General features: G+C 49.7%; 2 long non-coding RNA genes across 2 annotated transcripts; one reads left to right on the top strand and one right to left on the bottom strand.

Moving 5' to 3' along the window:
* Positions 1-5,389: 5,389 nt before the first annotated feature.
* LOC141025525 (uncharacterized) lies at positions 5,390-6,261 on the bottom strand. Its single transcript, XR_012187138.1, has 2 exons — positions 5,975-6,261; positions 5,390-5,933 (listed from the first exon to the last, which is right to left on the bottom strand). It is a non-coding gene; the product is annotated as an uncharacterized lncRNA (long non-coding RNA).
* LOC120966817 (uncharacterized) lies at positions 5,893-8,613 on the top strand. The gene is made up of 2 exons (XR_006665008.2): positions 5,893-6,129; positions 6,460-8,613. It is a non-coding gene; the product is annotated as an uncharacterized lncRNA (long non-coding RNA).
* The last annotated feature ends 220 nt before the right edge of the window (positions 8,614-8,833 follow it).

Below are 8,833 nucleotides of genomic sequence, written 5' to 3'. Positions count from 1 at the left end.
GTCTATCCTATACTTCCTAATGATCATAAAACTGAACACACCACCCCCCCCCCCCCGCGCGCTCGCAACGTAGCGACGCAGACGGTGAGACTGGAGAAGAATCCGAAGGCAAGCCGACGGACCCCCCCCCCCCCCCCCCCGCGCGGTCACAACGGTAGCGACGTAGACGATGAGACTGGAGAAGAATCTGAAGGCAAGCCTACGGACCCCCCCCCCCCCAACACACACACACAATCGTAACGGTCGACGTATCGCGGAAGTCATGGCTGGAGTGGAAACCAAAGAGGTTGCTCAAGTAAGGCGGTAACGCTTTGTGTCGATGTCGATGTAGCCGAGAGTGTAGGGTGGTGTAGCCGTGGTCAAGGTAGCCGTGCGTAGTACGCCATGGTCGGTGTGGAGTCGGGGTAGCCAGTGTTGAGGAAGTCGTCGTGGAGCCGTGGGCGCAAGGAGGCGCCAAGATAGTCATGGGCGCAATGATGTCAAAGTAGTGGTGCACCGGGAAGAAGGCGTTGTTGACGAGGTGTCGCGTCGGGTTTGCCAAATTCGGGGGGGGGGGGGGGGGGGGCGTCGTAGACGAAGGCACGCGTCGGTGTTGCCAGCACCGGGCATGCGTAGATGGACGAAGAAAAAGTTGACGAAGCGCCGCACCAGGCTTTGCCAGGCCCAGGGACACATCGTGGATGAAGGTATGCATCGGTGTTGCCAGCGCATCGGGTATGCATAGATGAGGGACCTGCGCGAGCGGTAGCCATGTCGAAGAGTCGGAGGGGCCAGCAGAGAAGAAGACTCGACGATGGTTGTGGCAACAATCGGTGTGGGGCCGATGTCACCAACGGTGGTCGGAGTAGACGAAGTGGTCGGGGAAGATGATGGAGATGCTGGCGACGGGCTGGTGCTGGACGAGAAAGGGGGTGGACGGGCGGCGACTTGGTTAGGAGCACGGCAGTGGTGCTCGAAGTAGTCAAGGAACCCGACAACGTGACGAAGACCGGTGCGGAAGGTGGCATTCCCGCGCCAAGGGAGGCGGCGCAGCGCATACCACAAGAAGTCAACGCGCAGGGACGGTGGAGTGGACCACGGTCGCGGCAATACGGCCAGAAGAGGCGACGCAGCGGCAGCAGGCGGGTCGGCGCAACGGTGGGAAGACCTGGGGGCGGCGGCGGGCACCGCGGGCCACGCTCGCTACAGCCTGATGGGGCGACACAGCGGCAGCGCGATTGTCAGTGCAACCACGGGGACGACCTGGAGTCGGGGCGGCGGTGGACTGCGTGCCGCGGCGCTACGGCCCGAAAGGGCGACACGGCGGTGGCGTGCGAGTCAGTGCAACCACGTGGAGAACCACGGGGTGGCGGCGCTGCGGCCCGATGGGGCGACACAGCGGCAGCCCGATGCTCGATCAGTGGAGGGGCGCACTGTACTCAGGACAATCTTTACAGGACTTGCGGAGGCGTACGCAACCGATGGCCCAGGTCGGTCGCACCGCGTAGATGAGGAGGATCGCGGCGGCGGGCGGGTGATTAATCCGATCGCGCGCGAGGTCGGGGACGCCGCTCGGTGGAGGCGGGGTGGAAGCGGAGTCCGAGATGAAGCGGACGACGATGGTCGGCGTACGACGCGCGGACGAACGCGTCAGCACCGGCCCCCCGGGCTGCCCACGCCGCGTCAGCGCCCGGGTAGCGAGGCACGAGCAACCAACGCAGCAGCGGCGCCCGAGCTCGAGGCAGCCGGCGAGCGTGACGCAGGCGGCAGTCCAAGGCATCTAGCGACAGGGCCGGCAAGGCAGGTGGCAGGGGGCGTACGAACGCCGCAGAAGCAGGGTGGTGACGGAGATGTCCTGGGCGGAGTAGGGCGGCGACGGCCGGCGCAGGGCGACGAGCACAGAGGAGCGGACAACGGCCATGACGGGCCCCCTGCCGCGCATGGGCGCCGGGTGGAAGAAGTGGCCGGCCGGTCGTGCCGGTGTCGGACTAGAGGCGCGGGGTTGACGGCGGCATCGGGCGACGCAAACAAATCTTAGATTGGAAAACCAAAAAGTAAACGCCGATCAAAACGACCGGCGAGAGAGAGAAAACTCCGGATCAAAGGATCGGGGAAAAAACTCTCTAGGGCAACTGATCCACACGACCGGCGGACGAACCCTAGATACAGCCGGCGCGGCCCCCGGCGGCAGTCATGGAGGCCGACCGCCCCGGGGGACGACGCGCTGGGCGGAAGCGGTGGACGGCTTGGGTCGGTTAGATTGATACCATGTTAGAAGGAAATAGAGAGATTGGTGGAATCATTATTTATTGTTTGAGCCTTATGGACATATAAATAAGAATCAATGATCAATTTGAAGTACAAGACAAGGTAAAGCCAAATCCTAGTCTATCTTATACTTCCTAATAATCATGATACTTAACAAGGGTGATGTAAAGAAGAAGAAGAAGAAGAAGAAGAGAAGAAGAAGAAGTTATGTGTACATCTCGAATCCCAAAGCACGTACAGTATATTTTTGAGAAAATACACGTACATACACTCATCTTCTATAAACGCAGTCACGCATACCCTATCTTTACAGACACATTCGAGAAACTAATCTGTCGGATAGATTGACAAAGTTATTATAGGCACCTATAGAACGTCGTATCCCACTGAAGAATATTCCGCCTTTATAAGGTATACACGTGTCAAATGTGGGTGTGATCCCGGCCCGGTAGTTCATTGCATGTCTACTGTACAAGCTTGGTAAAAAGGAATGTTGCTTTAACCCCAACCTCTATAAGCATCAATCGATCCGAATGTATTGTTTTTATTCCTGTGATGATCATATATGAAGGACTATAACTATTTATGTAACCCTGACAAACCACACGAGCATATCGCCAGCACCTCTCGGTACAAAGTAGGGAAACACGTACTCCCTCCGTTCCTAAATATAAGTCTTTTTAGACATTTTAAATGGACAACAACATACAGATGTATGTAGACATATTTTAGAGTGTAGATTCACTCATTTTGTTCTGTATGTAGTCACTTGTTGGAATATCTAGAAAGACTTATATTTGGGAACGGAGGGAGTAGTATGTAATAAAATTCTTGATTAATCAGCACGACAACTCTAGTATACCGGAGTAGGAGTTGTGTATGGAGTATAGTGGATAGCTAGCCGATGACGGGGGTCTTGACAACGACGCCGTTCCCGTCGGAGATGATGACGACGCGCCTGGGGTTGTATCCAGATGGCAGCGGGGAGCCCTGCATGTAGAACCCCACATCAGTCACATCCGGCCGGTCGATGTTGATCTGGTCCGCCGCGTTCAGCTGCGGCCACCCCACCACCTCCGGCCACGACGACTTCGCCATCAGTTCTTTCTTCTTGTGATTTGCTTCTGCTGTAGGACGTGCGTCTGTGTATTGATCAGGGCACGCTGGTGTAAGTGGTCTTAAGGTATTTATAGGGTTTATGTGCTCGTTGTAAGCGGAGGCAGGGTACGTACGTCTAGGGTGACGATGCTCGATGGAGCGTGCTTCGCATACGCCGCCCTCTCTATTGGACGGCCGGCATCAAACGGTTTTTTGTTACCGGCGGCCAGTGTCTTGTTCTTGATTGGATCATATAGCTAGCTTGACCAGATCAAGTTTACATGTGTACTTAAGATGACAATTGCTAATGCATTTATTGACCGAGTCGACATGCAGCAGTTGCAGTTGAAGCCCACGCACCTATGCTTTTCTATCTAGATTTTTATTTTTGGTGGAGACTTGTGCGTAGAAGTACCTCCCTTTTTTCCCTCTCGCAAATCAAACAGTTATAAACTTGAAATTTTGTAGGTCAACACGCATTCGAACTGCATAACATGCTGATTTATGCTGCGCCACAACAAAATCGAAAAACAGTTCTAAACATTTGTAGTGCAATAGTTTTGTCGAGTTGCAAAATTTCAAGCTTATATGTAGAGTTGTTTGGGAGAAAAAAATCCTTGGAATTGTAAATAGTGAGCTGCAGTAGTACGGATCACAACATAAAACTAGAAGGCTAAATAAAAGGGTGTAGGTGCATGGGCGTTTACATAATGCTACTCCTTGGTCCCTTAATATAAGACATTTTTATAATTTGAATTAAACTGTAAAAAAGTCTTATATTAAAGGTCAGAGGTAGTGTTTCAGAGTGCAATAGGTTGATGGTGTCCAGGCCCTCACTCTCATGGGCACGTGCACGCAAAATCAGTGACCTAGCTTAGAGCATCGACATTCGAATCCCCTATATCGGCCCTATAGTTTGGTTTGGGGCTAAGCAACCCCCTCTCTCCTGCTCATCGGTAACCCCAAGGGCGCCCCTCTCTTGTTGTGCACGTCCTCTTGGGGCAACCACAACCTTGTATTCTCCCATGCTTATCAATGAAATGATACGGCTCCACATGTATTCGCGAAAAAAAATCGGCCCTATAGTCTATTATGGATGAAGTTTGTTTCAAAACATGTTTTGTACGAGTACAACATATGTTTCAAAATATATTTTGATTTTTTTATAATTACCTTTTTTCCATGCCAGGTATATATATACACCCGAGCGCCGAAGGGTATTTTCCAATAGTACACAGCCAAATAGTACACGATAGTGAGGAAGCGCTCGTAAGAAGAAGATTGAAGAAAACAAAACAATAGAAATCACACCGCAAAAGATGAACAAATGCACAAAAACTACACGAAGACGCTGCCAAACAAGAGCATAAGACGGCCTGAACACGCCATGAGGGCCCGACCAACAACGCATATGGTCCATGGCAACGCTCCCAAGAGTGTAACAACACAAAGAATCGCCGTTGTCGAGTCCGACCAGATAGACAAGGTTTTTCACCTCGAGCCCAGCCATTGGGAACTGTACCGTGACAACGTCCTCGGGAGGAAAGCAACATGGGTGGGCATCGCTGACACCAAAGCGTGAAGCCTTCACTCGAAACTCACCTGCAACCTCATGAAGCGCCTAGATCGACACTGCAAAAAAGTCCTGGTCACCTGAATAGGATCTGGCGCCGCTATTTCCAGCGGAAGAGAACGAACAAACGCCACCCACCCCTTGACCCCTTGTTGCCCACACAACCAAGAGGCATAGCCACAACCTCTACCACGTAGTCCATCAGAGAGCCATAGTAACCCCGATTGCTACAGTATGATCCGCTACAGAAACTAGTCCACTAATATCTCTATCTCTACTTCTATAAAAATCATAGTTGGTGGTGATGATGTGTCTGCCATCTATCATCTTTGACCGTCTGATCTGCATCCGACGCATAGGAGTAACCCCACATCCCATTTGCAAAGAAACCCCTCATTCCCTTCGTCCATCTCCATCCAGTCCCACCTTATCCACTCAACGAAGCAATCGACCCTTCTGGAAAAAAGTGGAATCGAAGTGGCAGCGGCAGCGGCTGCCGCTCTGCACGCCACCGGCGCCCTCCGCTCCCGACTCCTCTCTGCCACGGCAGCCTCGCCGCACACCGCCACACCCACACCCACCTCCACCTTCCTTCCTCCCCCTACCCCGTCTTCTACGACGCCGACATCGTCAAGTACACCGCCGGCGCCATCCGTCCGCCAAGTCTGCAACGCATCTGCTGCCTACACCTCCGATGCAGCAGACTCGATGCCCAGCACATCTCCCTTCTCACCGCCGTCTCCTCCTCCCCCCCCCCCCCCCCCCCTTCTCATTCGACACCGACGTCGGCAAGTACGCCGTCGGCGCCGTCCGTCCCCGGAGTCTGCGAGGACTCTCCTGCTTCCCCATCCGAGGCTCAGATGCAGCAGTCCCGCCGCCCACCACCTCCCCTCTCCTCGCCGACCTCCACGTACGCTGCTACGCACTACGCATCCTCGGCGACAGCGCCGCCACCTACTACTCCCTCCCGGCAGACGCGCTCCACGGCCATCCCCTTCGAGTATGCGCTGCTCCCCTAGGACCTCTATGCCGTCTGCAATTGGTCTCTCCTCCCACATGAGTCCTCTGTTTCATTACTTGCGCACCTGCTGCTATCACCATCCCGATTGGAAGCCCTCAGCCTGGCAAGAGATTTTTGTGAATTGAAGTACTCGACCATGTTTGGGGTCAAATAGCAGTATCCAATCTACTACATGGTGTATCAATATCAGGTTCGTAATTTCTGCATCTTTCCTGTCTAGGCCTTTGAATTGTAACTAGATCTCCATTGATGAGTCATAGGACAAGGTAAGATACAGAACCAGCAGAGCACCAGCCGGCACACAAAGGCCGGCTTGATCTATTTCAGTTTTGTAGTGTACATCCGTTACAACTTACAAGTGCACCTAAGACAAAACAAAATAAGCAACTCCGGGTCAAAATCTGGGCTTGCAATGCTTCAGTTCTTGGGGTTCTCACAGTTCTAGATTATTTTTCTTGAGCACTTGGCGGAACTGAACCTTCTAGATCACCATCCGTGCTTCCACGAACTTCTCCTTCAGGATGTGCTTCAAGGAGGCCCGGGGTACTCCATGCAGCCCCTGAAACCCCAATTGAATTGGATGTTCATGGAGTTGGTATGGTCTAATTGGCAAAACATTGCTGCCAGGTATTTCATCTGGTGTGCTTTTGGTGTTTTTTGGAGCAGAAAACGAGATGCAAGTTTGATTCAGAATCACATGCTCTGTTTCTTCACATTTCCCTACATATGTAGTACTGCACTGCCATGTTTCTCTCATTGCATAGGGTGCAGTTAGGCAGGTACTGATTATAAAAAAAATCATTGGTACGTATCCATGCAGTTTGTTTAATTTGGCCAAGACACTCACAAGTTTTTGAGCATATTCTTCATAGAGCCATGCCCATAGTTTTGATGAATATTACAAGCTACAAATTTAGGTCTATTTCCAACATAAAATGTGACATCATGTTTTATCTGCTCAAATTATGTTTCGATTATGCATGAATCTATGTTGATAATTAACCTATGATGCCTACTTTCAGTTACCAATTAAACATATTGGGTTACGTTTGCTCCTTTTAAGTAAGCAGGAAATGTAAGAGAGATCAGACTAAAAAATTCATGCTTCCTCTTGCTATTATATATCTTTGTAAACACTATTATGCTTGCTGCTCTGCCATGAGCAGTTATAGTTTCTGATTGCTCCTTTGGTGACACAATAGCCTTAATTCATTGCTTGGCACTCTCATGCTAGATTACATGCAGGCATGTGCGCCGTCAGGAAACTGTGCGGACAGTGGGTCAACATGTCCATGGTCATTACCTAGCTCGTGCTGCACCGATGCTGCTGGTCGTTGTTGTTGATGACCTCCAGCATAGTTATGTTCATGTTACATGAGAAGGTTGAGTTCTGCAAGAGAGACTGGACATGTGCAGACTACTTGGTTAGTGCAGGTCAACTGGGACTCATGGGACTTCCAGCGTGGATGGAACGAGACACTCATGTCCCCGCCTTTCCAAATGGCGACATAAGTACCCCAGAATGCGCTTGCCTTAAAGAGATAACTTTTTCATGACAAATTTCCATTACTTCAACACGCTCCTTCTATCTCCTTGATGATGTTAATATTCCTAAACTCATATGTACTTAACACTTCTCTCTATCACACATGAGCAATTAATTTTTCTCTAATGTTTCCATTTGCATAACAGAGTAGTACCTTTGTTCCATTACTCATGTTGATATATTTGTGCTCTCCAAGATTTCAGTTCACATATCAATTTTAATCTTTGCATGTAAATTTTGATAATGTGTAAGGTTTATATGCTTTTATCCCATTGAAAACTTGCTTTAATTCCTCGGATGATAATCCTGCTGTTAAACCCATGTCGTGTTTACTAAATAATTTGCCTCCTACAGTGTGCTTCTGTCATAATGCCTGATTTGCTTATACGGACAATAATGACTAGATCTATGAACCCATATATCAGTCGCTTAGATAGCTTCATTTTTTTTCCTAATCTAGATTTGGAAAGAATTAGTAACGGGTAACATCATTGCTGAACTACAGTATGGATGTACTGTTGATATTGCACCTTGCAACCACATACATGGTTGTCTTCTCGGGCTTTCGAGGCACGCACACGTATTTATGGTTCTGGTTCAAGTTTAGTTTAATAATCTACACTTGCAATTAATATTGTCTTTCAAGTAAATTCAACATCGTGTTATCCCATATGAACATGATATAACCCTATTGCATATGAAGCTTTCAACAATTCACGGCAATTCCTCATGGTTCTTTTTTCGTGTGCAGGCCCTAAGATACATGTGTTGTCGAACATGAGACTCCCTAAGGTGTGGAGCTAGAAGAGGTGGCGTTTCCAAAGGCAGTGCCAGCTAATGCATGGATGGCCAACGAAGCTAATGCATGGATGGCCAACGAAGCTAATGCATGGATTTTTTTTCCTCACAAAAGTAAAGATGTCAAGGCACAACTTGCTGGCGGAACCAAGCATGTTGACCATTGCAATTTGAAGGCATATATTGCCGAACATGGGATGATTTGTGTAGTTTTGTAGCAATACAAATGCGCTTTGGGATGTAAATTTTGCAGCAATACGCTTTGGGATTAAATGGATGGGTGAATGAAGAGAGGGAAAAAAAGTATGTCCTAAGTAGAATGATTATCTAGAGAAATGTCTTCATACATTCCATTGTCGTCCCGTTGCATCGCACGGGCATCTTACTAGTGCCATAGAAAATACTGAACCACTTAGCTTGGATGAACTTGCTCGCTATAGTACGTAGGCCATAAAAAAAAGGGTTATCTACAGTAACATGTGAGTGGGCCGGCCTAGGTGGGGCGCCCCATATGTGAATCCCTAGCATTCCTCTAAAAAATTGCTACAAA

The sequence above is a fragment of the Aegilops tauschii genome, chromosome 6 (assembly GCF_002575655.3).
Source record: "Aegilops tauschii subsp. strangulata cultivar AL8/78 chromosome 6, Aet v6.0, whole genome shotgun sequence".
Lineage (NCBI taxonomy): Eukaryota > Viridiplantae > Streptophyta > Magnoliopsida > Poales > Poaceae > Aegilops > Aegilops tauschii.
Note: the sequence above shows the minus strand (reverse complement) of the source record. Positions and strands in the feature narration are given on the sequence as shown.